Raw genomic sequence first — 19,160 nt, forward strand, 5'->3', positions numbered from 1 at the left:
GGGGGGGGGGTAGTTACAGAGGGAAAGCCGGATGGAAGCAAAGAAGAATGTCCCGTCTCCGTGTCGCCGCACCCAATAACACGCGGGTAATCACGATTTAATAGCTCAATAACATCCGCCACTGTGCCCTGCCACGGACCTCGAAACAATTTATCGGTCCCGCCAGTCAATAAATTCAGTTTTTGAGTTGTATACGGGCCTGACCGGTCCCGCGAGAGCCGGGCCACGGAGCGTTTAAATCTCAAAGCGGACGCATCGAATTCAGACTGGCGAATTTCGAAATAACGTATATAAATTACCGGAAGAATAAATATCAGTTCAGGTTAGTATACCTCTCGCCCTTTCTTTTATTTATACGATACCGATCTTTTCACGGCTAGTAAAATCGTTGTTACGAAACATATTTATCGATATTTATTATTATGCGAGAAATTGTAAGATATATATTAGTTATTGAATTATATAAAATTGCGTTCTATCTGCAAGTACTTTTCCCGTATATAAAATTTATGTAAAAAGAATTAACAAAGAAAAGGACAAGAGATCTGTTGACCGCAAAATAATATGTTTATATTAAAATATAAAAAAAAAAAAAAATCCTCCCCGGCGGGGAATCGAACCCCGGTCTCCCGCGTGACAGGCGGGGATACTGACCACTATACTACCGAGGACTTATTGAGTTAGCTCGTTATTATAGTCTTCCAATCTATCAAGCTATTGCTATTTCACTATGTTCGAATTCTTATAAAATATTTTTATAAAATTTTTATAATATTAAACGTGAACAAATATAAAATAATTTAATGCTCTTTAAACTTGATTTTTTTTAATGTTAATAAAAATAAGAAAATTAAATAAATATCTTTCTAATATTTTAATACGTATTTATACACATAAACTGTATATTTTTATTTTAACTTTAAACAGATGCATATATACATGCTTACATACCCTGTAGAACTTAATTAATGGAACATAATGGACATCTTTCAGAAGTCTTCCGTAATACAGATGATTAGTATACCTATATATATTCGCTTGTCTCACGAGAGAGTATGATTCCTTGCCAGGAAAAAATTTTTTCATTTTCATGAATATATATCTTGCAGGCGACGTTAATTTTTCATTACTTAATTCACCTAATTTCATTCGCAATTGTTAAATCAGGCAAAAAACGCGCGACTTTGAAATGCACATTTGTACAAATTACAACCGTGCTGTTAAATTATGCACATTACTTTTTCAAAACGTGTCACGTCTACTTTGTAATTATGCAAATACCAAATCATATATAATCACAGTCGTTTAACATTGTCTAATGGGCTTAAAAACAATTTAATCGCTATAATTAAGATCGTTTTCATACAATAATGAGCGTTGCAACGATAGTATTATATTTATAGAACCAACAAAAACTATTTCAGGCTCGAAACTATTTTCAGGGTAGGTCCGGAGATAAATTTTCCAAATTCCTTAACGAATAAAGAGAGGTGTAATGTATTTGACGGTGATTCGCATAATCCGATATAAGGAAACATGTTTTTCGTACTCACATTGTTTGTGTTTCATTGAATCGCGATCACGTCATCGCAAGAAAGACAGAATAACCGGTCGGATGTCGGAATCGCGTGTCGTAAGTTGTGCATTAAACGCGAATGAAACTCGCCGGTCGTACCGGCTCGTAAAAACAAAGGTACACGATGTTCATAAGAGCAAATTGTCGTTAATGGTAGTCCCGGAACAGTCACAGTAGCGGAATATCGCGACTCGACGCGACCGTTTCTCTTTCTAGTCTTGTGTCGCGCTAGAATTTAAGCGTTTATGCTGTCTAGTTACGAAATTGTCGGTGATATGTTTATCGGTTCGTTAGTGCAATGCTCGTTGGGGTTATAAACTACTTTGTCGTTTAACTAATGATTGTTCTGATGCCAGTTTGCGAATCCGGTAAATCTCGCTTGGGAAAAGCGAAAATGAGCAACTGCTTTATCAGATTAATATATGGTCAGTTCTCTCTCTTTTACACACACATTACACACGCATGCAAGCGCACATTTTCATGACAAAGCGTTTGCTACACACAAAATAAAAAATATAATTTTAACATAAAAATGTCTGATTTATGTATTCATGTAACAACAAGTGTAACAGCAGACGAGCACATGTTGAATACTAAATATATGCAAAGGCGATTTTGCTTCACACATGTGTACTACCTATCTACAAAAATTCTGTTTTAAAACACCTGAATTTAAATACCCAATACATAATGAAGCTAATATTTATTATGTATTAAAACACAGCTGATTTTTTACATAATGAATACCATTCGTTTTTAATTGAAAGATACATGGATATAAATAGATTTTTTAAATTGTATAATTAACATCTTGTCAAACAAAGTATTGACATAAATATCGATAATAAAGCAATATTGTAGAGAATTATTTATAAATATATTGTATAATATGTAAAATTACCTATTTATAAATATGTATGTTATACATATCGTATATACACAGAACATATAATTAGTTATAAAATAATCTTATTTGCCAATACATAAAAATATAATTTAAAACGTTTCCAATAAACTGTTGATATGCTTTCACTCGATTTTTATTCATAATTTCCACAATTTATGGATCGGAAAATGAAATATCTCGCAGCATATGCGAACATTCGCTTAAAAACGCATTCGAAACGAACTATGCGGAATTTTCATGATGCAATGCGGTACACCGCGTTCGTCTATCCCGGTAAATTTACATCCCGTTATTACAGCGGTATTTCGGTGCCATATGTTTGTCGCGTCCTGCGTTTCATCATCCAATACGAGGGCTGTTTGTCTTCCCCCATGTCGACGTTAAATCTGATATTAGGACGAGCGTATGTGATCACTCGTCAATAGTCCGAGTGCAGCGACAAACCTATCGATTGTCTGTAAAGTCGATTTTGTAATTTAGATCGATGCACAGGCCTGGTTGCTTTTGATGCCGCTAAATTCTATCAGTAACGCATCGAAACCGAATATTTCGTCGATGGTTGAATCACAGAATGATCAATCAACGTACACCCGTATCGCGTTTGACGCTCTAAAGCGCCATTGTGAATAAAATATTCACACTCCGCGTAACGATCATGCATTATTTTATACTCTCAGGCATTTAACGAGAGATATCAAAATTTTGTTTCCTCAGAATTCCGACAGTTATCTACTTAATAAGTATTTTTATATTTAATTAAGAACATCTCTCAAGATGATATATGAGTTAAGTATAATGCAGTGATTTTGTAGTATTTCCAAATGTAACAATTTATATACATTAGAATATTTAAACACGCAATGTTTCAAGAGTGCAACTTTCGATTGACTATATCAATATCCAGGTTACCAATCATTTTTGAGAGCTGACATAAATCAACAACAGTGTCGATAGAACTACGAAATAGAAATATAGAATCAAACAAAAGCGAAGTCGCAAAATATACAATAGAATTACTATTGAAATATGACAGAAAAATATATTTACAAAAATATTTTTTGGAAAGGATTTTGTTCTCTTCATCCAGTGAGTAAATGTCGTTCAAGTTAAAAAAAATAATTCAAAAAGTTATAATTAAATTTCATATTACTTAATAATTAGAAAAGAAAAATGTAAATATTTAACTTATAAATTTTATTATAAAATTTAATAAGTATGTAAATTCACACCGGTATATTTAAGCGTTGAAATTTGCTTTAACCAAAGAAAAAAAATAAAGTTTCTCTTACACAATTAGATTTATTCTCATCAATCCAATTTCAAATTATAATGTAAATACCTACAATAATATATTGATAAAACACGTATTTTTGCATTTAAATGAAAGTAAAGTATCGTAGAACGCAGTATCCTTGCTACGGGATGTACGACTAATCTAACTAAAAAGTACAATGAGATAATGAATCGAGTGGATGAGCGATATCACAGGCACGAGGTGCGGTTCTTAGAATAAATTACTATCTCACTGGCATCGGCGCCGCTACTTTGGCGATAGGTAATAGTGAATTATGCGCCGTTTATGTCTCGTAAAGCGCCGCGAATAGATGGGGAACGCGCGCGGGGGCATTTGTCGCCATCGCGAAATTGCCGTAAGCCGGCTTACTTTATTCAGCCGTAATAAACGTATCTTTTACTTTTACGTCGATTGATCGTATCCTGTTCGTTTTTTCGCGTCGCTGCGGCTCGCCGCAATTTCCCGTTCGCTTTGGAAGACTGGATGATGAAGCTTCGCGTAATTCGCGGATAAGATAAGCGTTATGAGTCATGCATATTCACGCTCGTAAACAGCCGTAAGAAAGCTTCCTGAGAAACTTGTCCTGAGAAAACTCAATCGTATGGGTAAAAGAAGAAAAGTAAAGTGACGAGGTACAAACAAAATCAATGTATATCTTTGAATTTATAACTGAATTTGTAACTTGAATTGATAACGTGAATAATCTAGATTACTATATGTCTATAATGATATGTAATTTGTTAGTACAAAAGATAATGATTCTATTATAAAACAGTTTATTTTTAATTTAAGAATATCCTAGAGAGATTCAAAAAGTCTAATAACATACATACCTATATATCCAATATATACATCCAAGCTATATATATCCAAGAATCCATCATAATGAATATAGTTAAATTTAATTTTTTCTTTAGAAATGTAACGAATGGTATTGCAGTTTGCGAAATATGAAAAAAAAAAAAAAGTGTTTTCTGGAAGCTCGAAGAACGAGAGTAAAAATGATCGTGAATAACGGTGAGTCTAGTGTATTATCTCCATCCAATTAATGCAAACTAAAAAATCGTGCTGTATACGCTGCTTTTCATTTCGTTATCGCTCAAGATTTGAACGGTAATTACATTTACAGACAGAGACACAAATAATACAGACGACGGTCCACAAAGGAAAAAAAAGAGAGACTTCATTTTTAGTATTATTAGCATCGCTCAGTAAACTTATCGGAGAGAGAAGTGGTAAACTTTACGACAAAGGGACGATAGTATCAGTGCAGGCCGGGTTAACGCTTTCGAGGTATCATACGGTTGTCTCTCACGTACACGGAACAAACGTGCGTGAGTTTTATGCCCGCGTAAACAGGTTGTATATGCGTGGGCGTTCTCGATGCCATCAAAAGGCGTCATCTCGACCAGTCGTCATCGTCGTCGCTGGACTGGTCCCCCTACAACGACCGCTCATGAGAAACCGATGCGACATGATTTACGACGCGACGTGAATTTCAGTCTGCACGAAGATCCTTGCATATCCATGCGTGGAAAAGCGTTTCTGTTCTTCCGTACATAACCGGCCATTAAGCGACAATCGGCTATCGAATTCGATAGCCCGACTTAAGTGGCACATCCGATGCCGCGAGCGATACCTCTTACGGCAAAAATGGCGAGTCCCTTCACGGCCGCGACTTCACGTCACCTCTGTAACGCAAATTTGTCTTATGCATAAAAATTATTAAACATATTTTGTCCTATACAGGATCGATCGGGACTGAACGAAAAGATTCTGCTCTGTTTCTGCTACGATGTGATATATACATAAAATATAAAGATAAATGCGTGACAATATAATCAAATGATTTTGTCATATTTCAAAATGTGCATATTATTACGCATGTAATACCAAACTAACTTTAAATATACATTTGTATATTAAGATACGTAAAACGAGTTTCAAATAAACTCTCAGGAATAAATGATATTTAATGATATTATATCTTTGTAATGCATGTTTGTAATTTTTATTACATTAAATTGTAACTTTTTCAAAGTCTGTATATATAATTATATATTTAATCATAATTTATTATATATTTAATGAAAAATCTCTAGATTATAGAAGATCTTAGAAGATCTATAAATCTAACAGAACAATAGATTCAAGAGAATCGAAATAAAATAGCAGGAATAGAATAGAAAGTTGTTGAAAAATTTCAATGGAAACATTATTTGTATCGCAACCACCTCCGCTATTTTTTCCTGTTGCTCCTCGCTACCTCGAGACCTTGCCATTTATGTGAACCCTCCTCAATGCCGTGGTACTAAAGACAGTCATGACTGTGAATCATCGAGATGGCTCCGTGTTCGCTACGACCCTCACTGACCGCGAAATATGAGAAGGAGCTCTTTCTGCGGACTCGAAGAACGAGAGCATGAATAACCGTGGATAACGAGTCCAGTAATGTCACAAAAGTAACGCAGTGCTAAAGAGAGAGAAAAAAAAGATCTCTAAAATAATACAATTTTAATCGTAAAATTTGCAATTATATTATTACGAACCATAAACAGCCATATTTAACTCACAATTCTATCATATAATTTATTATAGGAGTTACAGTATTAATCTTATTGTTAGTGTAATGCACGATATATTTAATCAGTAGAATTAACTTTATAATTCATTGAATTACATGAACATATTGATTATTTAATATTATAAATTTAATAGTGTAATTGTCTTTTTTCTTATTTCGAGATCAACATGCAGTTAATTTCTGAACTTAAAGTTTTAAATTTAAATTCTAAATCTTCTTTTTTAATTATAGTATTTCCTTTCTTGTTTATCAGTCAAAGTCGGAAAAAACAAATTTATTGTGCTGTAAAATTAAAAAGAAATCAATCAAAAATTGACTTATTCGAATTAGTAATACTAAATCGTGGAAAAACCTTGCTTGTCTTGCAAAATCGCACCGGACTTGAAATATATACATTCACATGTTTGTACCAAACTGAAGGTGCCATTGCAAACAACAGATGAAAAACACAGTCTTTGATACAACCTGTACAACATTTATAAACCGTGAATTTTTCGATCAGCTTATTTTCTTTTCCTTTTCCCTTCGTTTATACGAGTAAGTAATTTTTTTCTTTTTTGGAGCAAAAGTTAATTTTCTGAAAAATTCCCAGATAGAAAACACACGTCTAAAAGATCGACTGCATAAATTCTCCCGTCGTGGTAAAAGTCGTCGAAGAGACCTGAATCCTCTGCGAATTTATTCGCTCTCGCTGTAGGATCTCTAAAATGAGATGTAAGCGCGTGCAACGGGATAGTATTTTTTCACTTCCCACGACATTGTATTCTAAAGATATAAAAAGACATTTGCATGATCGTCTTCTTCGCTCTTTATTTTTTTATTTAAAAAATTCAATGCTCCCGAAAGTTAGGCGTTACGAATTTTGTGTTTCTTTCGCGGTGATCAATTTACTTATCGAGGAAACTTCATCTCACATCCAAGCGTGCGGAAACGGATCGGTGAGAGATGGATAGACAGATCATTACATTATTACAATAAAAGGGAATAACGAGAAATTTTTACGCACAAACAGAAGCTAATCCTTAATATTGAGATTCTAAAATGTGCGATTTCATAAATACAAATTAGTATTTATGCTAAATTTAATGTTTACGTCATGAATATAGAAAGCAGTAAGATCTTTCTCTACGATTGACGCGTGCAGCTTCCTGCAGGACAAAAATCGTATAAAACTTTGGATCTATTCTCTGTCCTAAATCCCATGTAAATCCGCTCGCTGGATGGACGCGGACTGACGCGCGCACGCAGAGAAATCCTCCTTTTTATCGCGCAAAACTGACACGCAACTGCTGCGAATTAATAACAAAATAAAACTGACGCGACGTGTTGACGTTTCATCGCTCACATGCATTTTCCGACGACCGGACATTCCTGCGACGTAATCCTGAGAGAAGCTCGATATACATCGTTGCTGAAACGAGAACGGCGCGGTTTTCGAAAACGATCCGAGAAGGAATCATTCAACGGCGTTAGATACGACGACGACGGCGCGCGAGGGAGGCGAAAATTTTCGCTAAGCGAAAGAAGCTCGCACTCGCGAATGTATATCATGAGCACGGCCGTTTCCGGCGCGGGCTGTGCCGTAAGACCCGACGTTCCTTTTCCGAAATGTCTCCGCGTTTTCTCTTTACGCGCCGAGATGAAAGACGTCCTGGGAATTTACAGAGAAGGCAATACCTACACCACTTTCCACGAGTGTTCTTGAATTACGCCGCAAGATCGTTTTTGTTTTCATTTTCCATACTTTTCGAGATATCGTATAAGAGATATATTCGAAGTCTTTTAATATCAGTTCACGGTATAGAAATATTATTAGAAGTAATAATAAGTAATTCTGATTATATCTAATTGGAATTTTTAAGTGTGCTCTTTAATATAATAGATTATTTCGCGCAAGTGAAATTTCCATTAGACTAAAATGTACAAGATAGAGTGATGCTTGCTTATGAAATGAAGTTACTTATTCCATATAATTTCGTCGATATTCCCAAAGATATTAGTTAAAAACTTTTCAAATGAATTCCGTCATCGCACTCGATTCTGCATAAAAATATAGGTATGCGAAAGCTTTCAAGAAGAAAAGTACTATTTATAGCATACGCGTGTAAAACTTCATAACATTAAGCGTAGTGAGGCAGCAAAGCATATGTATTTCACCGTAACTTTGGTAAATAAAACTAGTGAGAAATGGGTCATGCAAAAGCACGAAGTCTAGCTTGGAATATTTACATGTATCTGCAATGAATAATGTAAGCATTTTGTAATAACCAATTTTATAATAAGAAGCATGTTCGATATTTGAAAACGTAATAGAATAAATTTTACGTTTTTTCTAAGAAGCAAATTATATAAAATTCTCATGTGTCATTGCAAAACGTATCACACAAGTATAATTTTCCAACGTTTTTCTTTTCCAAATAATCTATTAAAATACATTCAGTTATTACATATACCACATCTTGCTTTCCAAGTGATAAAATACGCACCATGACGATAAAGAGACTTGAATAGCGATTAACACGATAAAGGTCGTAATACGATTTCGCTTATAAAATTCCAAGTATCTCAATAAAAAAGAAACCAGTGTTTCCCTCAGCGCACTTCCTTTTTTTTTTCCACGAAAGTTCCTGCGGAGGTCTCTCTTTACTATGCAAGAGCACTTCATGAATGGCTCCCGTCATAAACTCTAAACTCTATAAGCTGTACGCACGCAGCATGGGTGGGACTGTACTGCGGCTGCTTGTCTCCTTCTCGGCTTCGTTGAAGTAAATTATGGAAAAGCCGTGAAAGCCATGCGGAGAGAAGCTTCGTGAAGATCGACAGAATGTAAACGTCGAGTGTAGTACCGATCTTTTGAATTTACAAGCGAATGCGCTCATTCTGTATCATATTATCAAAAATAAATCCGATAAATTACCACGGATAAGAGTGTCGAGCTAAATATCGACTATTATCTAATCTTTGAATATACATATGTATGTTTCACGTATGATGATATCGATAATTACTCTACTTAATATCTGGCCCAGATTTATTGTTAAAAATTTGAAGACTTTTAAAACGTTTAGAAAATATTTTAAATGGAATTTAATATTCTATTTAATAATTATTTCCGTAACGGAATTTGTGGATTTTCTCTTTTGTAATTCAGTGCTGCACGTGGATTCCAACAAAATGATCAATCTCATAATCTGAATAAAAAGATAAAATACTCACAGTAGGAATAATTTATGTCAAATGATTAATATTATCAGCAATAGTAACCATGTTTAGTACAGAGCAAAAATGTTAGATGTTATGATATAACGAACTATACAAAAAATTAATTCTTAAACTCACGACAAAATCTTATATGAATGTAAAATGTTTCCGAACAATCGCAGGATTTTTCATTCACCTTTCTCTCACAGACATAAATTTTTCAAATTAATTAGCTAACATTTCACATGCACTCGCTTTTCTTTTGCATAGTAATTCAACTGCCCATAATAAAACGTTTTCGGTATCGTGAATTCGTATTACGTTTCGACAGATTCAAACGAAAAGCTTTCCAGTTCCCGACGTCGACGAAAACTTAAATCGTAAAACTTTAATAGGTTTGTAAAGGCTATTTCGCCCCTATGCGCTCAATACATGTCCCAAAATGGATAAACCGCATTTGATATGGTTTGACCTCAATTTCATCTTATTATACAACATAATAATTACCAAAAAGATAAGATAACGGCATATCTATATAACAAAGCATAATTAAAATCATTATGCTTATATAGTATTAAATTTAATATAGTATTATATTTAATGCGATGTCAAAAAAATACTCATAATATTGCATCTTTCTTATAATGCTATTTAATAGCGTAATATAATATTGTATCTACTAGTAATACAAATTTTTAGCTTATATTCGTTATTTTAAATTCAGAGTAATAGCGAATTTTAATGGTCCATACACATCGAAACAAGACAAAATCGAATATATTATTTAAGATTTTTATCCCGTGAGAGAGAATAAAGGATTGAAAATTTATTTCGAAAAGTTTTGAGTAGAGAGGAGTACCAGGAAAAGAAAAAAGGTTGCAAAAAGGAGTGAAAGAAGAGTAGAGGTTTCGTTTGCTAGAAGCGAATCAGAAATTATCCGAAAGCCAGCCAGCCAGAGTTTCTTTACTACAGTACCTTCAGTGAACTTTGTAGAATACCCTGGAAATCAATTACAATCGTTCTTGCACATTGTGGCGCAGTGAGAATCAATTCCAACACGAAAAAGTGAAGAAGATGAAGTAGAGACACATGGGAAAAACGAATCGATGATAATTTTTGTCTAATATATTCCTATAATAGGATTGAATATTAATTTAGGATAATTATTAAATATTTGATTATAATATGTCTAAAGTCGGAAGAAATTTCGGCTAATTTACACTAACTTTTCGGCTTGCTTGAAGCAAAGGCACGTTGGAGTTGAATGTGCAGGAGATATTGTTATCGACAACGTTAACCACGGTTGTTTGGCAATTCCTTTCCGCCTCGTATCTCCATCTAGTTCGTACTTTCACGAAGTCATGTCGTTTGGAAATAGACAGCATTAATTGCGAAACTCTAATTTACGACACTAAAATCAAATTAATTTAATACTACAAATTATATAATCAACACTAATATCTTTAATTTTTACAAAATGTTACTTTAATTTAGCAAGGAACTGCACTCCTAGTTGTCAATTTCTTTTAAAATTAATTAATCTTTGATCTTTCTCTCTTATCTTTAATGTTTTATGCTTTAATTAGTATAATTATATATAGATAAATAAATTCTTGTTGTTTTTAATGATTGTAAAAATAAATATAAGTTAAAATAGAGTACTAAGCACTAAAAACTAAGACACTAAAAACTTTTACAGTAACTACTATATAAGGTTATACACATTTTTATACTTACGTCACTTATTATATACGTATGTAAAAATAATCTAGTGCATTTTCATCTGTTTTTAAAAATTAGAATTATATACGTGCGTAAAAAAAAGTCAAAAAATCTAAAATTTTCACGTTATTTGCACGATATTTTAACCAACCAAGGCCATTAATAATAAGAGAAGTACAAGTATCAACGCAAGAGAATTTTTGATAACTGAATCATAATTTTATTAGTTTAGACCCGTTTCTACTCAAAACTTGAAATCCTTCTTGTTTTTTGTAAATTCATTCACGTCTATTCGATGATCACACGCAGAATATAATTAAAAGAGGAATGAAAGAGTTGTACAATTAAATCGAAAAGGGTAAAAATCTCGGTCGTAGCTTAAAGTTTTATGGTCAATTGCTGGTCCTCATCCCCTTCTTCCGTGACGTGTCGGGACCTCAAGGGCGGTCGTACCGTGGCCGAAAATCATACATCTGGCCAAGAGGCACCGGCACCGCGGCAGGCATACCGACGTTATAAATCTTCGGCTTTATGTTACGATCCTGAAAATGCGCCGCGCGACGCGCTGGCGACACGCCAACGACCGGCCGAACGACCGAGTCGCGTTTTCACGCGCATGTGTACGTCTCGATGTCACAGACATGCAAAATAGGCTTCCGCCGATTAATTTCTGGAACCTCTCGACCAACACCTCGAGATTTTCAGAAATGATCTCAAACCGAGGTTACATTATTTATAGAATCGAGATCTTCACGATTGAGAAATTATTATTAGAGCATGCAAAAGAATAAATTAACGAGAAATATCATTGCCAGGAAAATTATTAATTTTGATAATAAAAAAATTCCATTTTATAAGAGTACAAATAAATCAATAATCTATAATTTTCGATATTCTTAACGATCTCTATGACTAAAAATATTTTTTAAAGAAAACAACCACATCTTCATACAAATGCAATAAAATTATTTTTTAATTAATTTTTTTTAATAATATTATAAGAATACTAGAGATATTTGTAAATCCGTGAACCTCATATGCGCTTGACGAGATCATTCCTCTCTGCGTTTTTTTTTTTCCAATTATTTTTTGTATTTCGTTTGCGCAACGGAAAACGGGAATGCGAATCTGGAGTCATTCGAACGAGAGGTCTCAGCAGAAGTCAGGCTCGTTAGGGAGTCAACGGACGAATGATGGCGAGAGTACCCGGGAAGATAAAAGTTCGTCGCTCGGCAAATCACAAGGAGTCGCCGATGAATACTTTCAATTTACTACGACTGTTCCTGGTTGGAACATACAAGAGTAAGAGAGAGAGTTTAATAGCTGACAGTCGTCGTGGATATGTCCGTTACGCGCCAACGAATAATCGTAAATATCCTTGACAAAAAGAAAGAATAATCCATAGATAATAAAGCCACAGTGCAATTTCACAATGATTGCTGGAGAATCATTCTAGCTTTTAACTGTTGCTTATTCTACACTTAGCGACGACATGCTTACTGAGAAATTACAACGTTTTTTTTTTCTCTTATCTGTTTCTCACACATGTGTGGAGTAATTCTGCAATAATTTTAATAATATTATGTTACTATATATTCACGCACACAAAAATTTATTTTCTTGTCTTGCAGATCATATTTCATTACAAAAGAGCAATAACACTCTCTTTCAGTATTTATACATTAAATACTCTAGAAATTTTTTGAAGTGTTTATCTTTCCAAAAGAGTGAAATCTCAAAAAGAAGTGAAAAATTCTGCCACTCTTTTTCAAAAGTGGCAGAATTTTTATTTTTTTGAGTTGTCACTTCAAAAAATTTAAAGAGTTAAGTCTACATAAAAGAAATTAACGTTAATTACAGCAATTTATCTAATCTGTTTTACTGAAAAACCTAATTTTATTTCTAACTTATTTAAATGTGATACATTTACAGTATTATTTTTTTGTTGCATGTAGTGACAACGTAAAGAGGTATTATCACAATAATAGAGAGAATGTCTTGCTGCTACTGGGTATTATCGTTACTAGTTATTATAAGTAATAAGACCATCCGCTTATAACAAGATTCAGACTTTCATCTACTTATAATAACTATAGGCTTAGGAAACTTGGAGAGTATTACAATGAGCGTTATATTCTTCCTAGAATAAATGCGCTTCCACCATCTATACAGTACCGATTCGGCATTGAGAAAGGATTACTAATTGTTGACGTATCATAAAAATAGGTTGTTTCAAGCATATTCACCAAGATTTAATGACAGTCAATTAATTTCTTCAAAAATTATTTTTGTTCTGTCTTTCAACGTATGTAGGGCAGAATGTCCTAAATCGGACCGTGTTCCAAATCGGACCTTTTTAATTTAAATAAATACGGTTAAACAGATTTGCGTGCTATTTATAATGTAAAGTCTTTATAAGACACCGAACATGTGATAGTAGTTTGGCAGTACTCCATCATAACGTTCACAGGATAGACGCAAATATGTATTTTTGACTATCAGGCGAAAATTTTTTTAAAAAGGAAAATCCTTATAAATCATTATTTAAAAAATGTTAAAAATTTGAATTGATTTGGTAATTGGTTTAAGATAATTAAAGAGTGTAGAATTCAAAAATATCAAGAGTTTTGTGATTACTTTTGCGATTTATTGTAAAATTTGTTCCAATCGTTCGAAAGAATCCATGTCCAAATGACCTCCTCTCTTTGAGTGCCCAAATCAGAACTCATAGTTTCAAATCGGACCGGAAAATGCATTTTTACATTTTCCATTATAGTTCGACACAGGTAAGAGATAGGTCTAAATGGTCTGAAGCAAAAACGAAGGAAATTAAATGATCTTTCGAACGGCACCATTGGTTTTATGATCGGACCTTATTTACGCCTTATTTACGAGAACAGAAACTGCAAATAGGTCCGACTTAGACCATACTCTTCCCTATATGCGTATAAAGCATCATTTAAAGTATCACTAACATTAGTATTGTCCAGTTTTCGAAAAATCTTCCGTAAGATGGTTGAATGTGATCGTAGAATTAACCTAGATTCGATTAAATCAGAAATTGAGTCGAAATCGAGACGAGACGAATCGAGAGGCGACCCGTAATTGGCCTTCCTTGCTCTCTTACGCCGTCGATCTCGGTTCCCGGCGTTTCTATGCGACCCGCCGAGTCGTTAATCTTTCTAGAGATACACTTGATCATTGCACGCCTCACTACGTCTTCGTTTACGTCGAGAGGGATCGTGCCGACAATTTCCCATTGCCATTTCTGCATTTGCTGCAAGCTATAATGAAAGAAAAACCGGCTAATTGGGCTCATTTTATTATTTACCGACTTATCATAGATGCGGAATCCGAAACTTCTCTCTATTAGTTCTTTTCACAAGTTCACGAAATATTACCGTTAATCATAACGTATAAGATCGAGATCCCCACTTTTTATCGCCGAATTACCGAGAATTTATAAGTTCTTATAATGGCAAGAAATGTTTATAATAGAATGAGTAAATAAAAATATCTTAAAAATTAAAGATAGAAACTTAATATTTGTAAGAAAGTGATAATCATGATATAAATTTAAATAACAAAAAATGTTGGTTTCATTGTAATTAGTTAAACAATGATTAATGATGCAAGACCTAAAACAATAATCCAGTATGAAAATATATATCATATTAGCAAAAATTAATCGATTTTTAACTAATGTTAACATGATTTTAAAAAGATCTCAGTTGCATTTTAGATTATCCTATTTATAGATAAACACATTTTTCCGCTGTGCAATTGCATCTTCCGTATTCTGATCACGTATACGAAATAAAGTACACAAATTCAGCACATTCAAGTAGATAGTTTAATTAACGTTTGTCAAATACGATCTCTAGAACTTCTTCAACATGAATTTTCCAATAATACGCGGCGAATAATGCGATTAAAGTAAAAAAAAAAGAAGGAGATTATAAAATACCATCTACAAACAGCTCAATAAATATTCATACGGCATTTCTACTTTTGGTACAAGTTTATGAGTCATTGAGTGATATCAACCATGCTATAAATAGTTCTTTGAACGAACGTAATTTACAAAGATCTGAAAAAAGTTGTGTGGTTATGGAATAGAAAATACTACCAACACTCTGCGGATACAAGCATACATTTCGTTACCAAATTTAATTCAATTGTAACACTTGAAAGTCACATTCAGAGCCTCCAAGCTAAACTGAAATTACAAAACTTATACCAATGTACTTCTCAAAATTACGTAAAGAGTACATACCTGTGTGAAACTACTACCTATTACCTACAAAACTAAAATGCTTTTACGTAACAACGCAAGCAGATTAAAAAAATAATTTTTCGCCCCAAAATGCAGCGCAAACTGTACAAGATATCATGTTATTTTACAATTTTATATCTATTCCATAACCGCCTTCTTTCCTTTATCTCAAAATATAATAATTTTCATTGATTAAGTATTATCGCAAGATAAAAATAAAAGAGCATAAACGATTCATCACATATCAATATTCGATCGAATAAAATCTATTATCCAGCACTATTAATATCAATATTAATCACAGGCTACATTTGCAATGCAGATACAAGCAATTACGCCAAGTCGACACGCTATAGACGCTTATTGTCGATTTAGTTCGATCAAATACTTATTTATCGCGCACGAGTGATCGGTATGCAGGTATGTCGCTTTTATATCACAGGAGTTTTGAATTAATGAGCAAAAAAAAAAAATAGTCGTAACGTATCGGTCGCGTTCGATCGATAAGCGCGTAACGAATAGATTTGACCTTGTTACATATATTTTTTATGTTTCAGAATAATATGGACTGTGGCTGTCTCGGCCATAGTTGGAACAATTGTGCCGCAGCGATTGTGCGAGCTTCGAGATAATTAAAACAAGCGTATATAACAGTCGAGGAAATTGAATTTTACATATACGCTGTATGTATGTATAACAATAACGTGACGGCCGTCAGTTTATCTCAAGCTTAATCAAAAGTTCGCGCGCGGATCGAGACTTCTTATTTCAAGCTCCGCGGTATACCGATTCGTATTTACAGCGGGGTCGCAGCTCGCAGCGAGTAATCCCTTTATGCGGCGCATTATCCGCCTCTGACGTGCGTGGAGGGCGATAACAGCGTTTCCACCTCTTGCACGACTCTACTTGTTATCGTTCCAAACACTTTGTGCATCCGCGCTGCAGCGTGTGCAGCGCGAGTGTGTTGCGACACGTATATTCCCCCGTACATCACGTGCAACATAGCGGGACAAAGGCTAACGCATTTGCGGGCTTTGGCGTTGCGAAAGCGATTCGCGCACCCGCGAGCTGGACCCCGTAGTTTCGCGATTATCGTAGGGAAGACAGAGACGATAGCGCGCGCATGTGCGTGCGTTGCGTTGCGTTACGTGCTTACACTCACGCGCGGATGCACCGGAAATTATGCTGTCCGGCCGTGCATGGAAATTGCGTATAGAGGAACGGCAATGCACGTTACGGACACCACATTGCGTCTTCATCTCTTCCTAATCATTCTGCAATTCTTCAACGTGGGGGGGGGGGGGGGGGATCATTTTCAATTTCGACCATTATTTTCAACATTCAGTATTCTACAAATAGCTGTTTTATTCTCGATAAATATTCATTGAGAGAGAGAAGTCGATCAATACATGCATATACAAAAAATAATAAAAGATAATATAAAATAAATCGTATATTAATTGAGAAAAATTTCTGGTTAAAAATGGATGAACTAGAAGAGCCTGTGATCATATCAATCGAAATGTTGGTCATCACAATTGGATATCGAGTTATCTCGACTAGAGAGGAGAATTCTGATTAATATATAATTTTCGTCTATTTCCAACCAGAAATTTTTCTCAGTATATGACTTTACGATTATTCACATTGAAAATCCCCATTGTTTTGATTTTTTATTTTTTTACTTCAAAAATTCGAACAAAATATCAATTTATACTCCATAGGCTAAGCTTCATAAAAATTGCATGAGCAGTTTATAAAATAAAAGAGGGTGATCCCAAACAGAGTCCGCCGGTCAACAAAGAGTTAATGACATAGTTAAACAAATAACGTTTGATCTTTCTTTTTTTTATAAACGAATATTATTTCTATTAAAAATTTATTAGAATTATAATTGTATCTGAAGCAAATTTCAGTGGAGAAATGTCTTGTGATAGATTACGGTTCATATTCACGTATATAGACAAAGCACAAACAATCAGGGGGAGAACGTTCAACACATTTCGCTGATATACGGTTGTAATTACCCTCGTTTAACGATCCGGACGAGACTGGGTAATGTTATTTGGTGTTACAAGCCAAACAATACAATGACTTGTCAGCCGCATTACAATTGCGATGAAACTGAGTTAACTACGATTAAAGCAGTCATCCCATTGGACTTTGCTTATGGATATGTCTCTCAATAGAATTTACTACTACTAAAGATATTTTTTTATACGCTAATTATATATGTAAGAAATCTCTCCCCCTTGTTCTCTCTGTGTCTCTCTCTCTCTCTCTCTCTTTTCCATGCATACGAACAGGTAGTACGTGAAAAATTATTCGTAGAACTTAACAGTGAGTGCAACTATCATAAAGAAATTTCTTAAAAAGATTAAATTTATGATATACCGCAAATAAAAAAATTAAAAATTTTGATGAAGATTACAAGAAGATGGAAAATATTCAACAAGATACACAGGAGGTGTTTCTCTATGTAGTAATAGGCTGATAATCATCAGAAGAAGAAATATTCTCTTTATGACTGAATGTCACATTACTTTAATATAATGCGGTACTAAGATTTATGTTTGATCATTAAATTCGCGAATGTTAATCTTAAGAAAGAGTGAGAAAGAGAGACAATTAATTTTCCTACAAAAATATGAAAACTCTGGCACTTATGTCTCATCACGAGCCAATGTTACCTTAAGATTTAATAAGTGTACATTGATGCAGTAAACAGAATCGCCGTACGTTCCCAAAAAAGATTCAATAAACATTCAGCATTTTTTTCCTAGGGGAAAAAAAACATTTGGAAAAGAAAGATAAGCAAATATAATTTGGAAACCTTTCTCTGTCGATAATTGTATCATCTATAAAAGACGTTAGCAGTATCAGAAATCTAAATGTTATTTGTTAACAATATGCATTCTAAGAGACGAGTGGTTCGAACGTTAAGTTTAAGAGCGCCGAGATTTATGGAGGTTTCGCTGGAGACTTAGCTTAGCTACGGAGGAGAACTCAGAGTAAGAGGGTTCTAGTACACCAAATTAGTTACGATAGTTACGGTAGTATAGTAAAGTTTGAGACAGATACTGAAATGGGTACCTTTCCAATATCTAAATCAAATCTTCAAGCAAATATTCATGTACACAATGTAAAATGATATATTTCAGTATAAATGACATCGAGATATCGAAAAAAGTGACAAACAAATACAAGAGAAATTCATCGTTGGGAAAATTTAAAAAGTTTTAAAAAATTAATAAGTTTTATAAGCAAAATAATGACAGAAAAGATTTTATAGGATAGTCTAGTTGAAATTTAAATTTCAAAGCTGCGGTAAATCTCAATTCACACAACAGATTCTTGTAGTATAATATTAAATAATAATGATCGAATATGATATTTCCGATGATCTACGATAAAATCTCTTGGATGTGTAATATGCGAAGAGAAAGGCAGCTGGAAAAAAGAATTTATAATTAGTCGGAGGATCACTAGACGGAAGAGCCGCGGGACCGTCAGATAAACTAACAAATGTCCCCAATGAATAATAATAAGCAGCCCAGCCCAATTTGTATTGCATTGGGCGACACGTTCTCTGCACGTAAT

General features: G+C 34.1%; 1 protein-coding gene and 1 non-coding gene across 2 annotated transcripts in view; both read right to left on the reverse strand.

The window, feature by feature from the left end:
* Positions 1–19,160, reverse strand: part of alpha-Man-Ia (alpha-Mannosidase class I a) — a 351,960-nt gene that overhangs the window by 220,722 nt on the left and 112,078 nt on the right. The window lies entirely within an intron of this gene.
* TRNAD-GUC (transfer RNA aspartic acid (anticodon GUC)) lies at positions 600–671 on the reverse strand. The gene has a single exon. It is a non-coding gene; the product is annotated as a tRNA-Asp (tRNA).

The sequence above is a fragment of the Cyphomyrmex costatus genome, unplaced genomic scaffold, assembly GCF_001594065.2.
Source record: "Cyphomyrmex costatus isolate MS0001 unplaced genomic scaffold, Ccosl1.0 scaffold72, whole genome shotgun sequence".
Taxonomy (NCBI): Eukaryota; Metazoa; Arthropoda; class Insecta; order Hymenoptera; family Formicidae; genus Cyphomyrmex; species Cyphomyrmex costatus.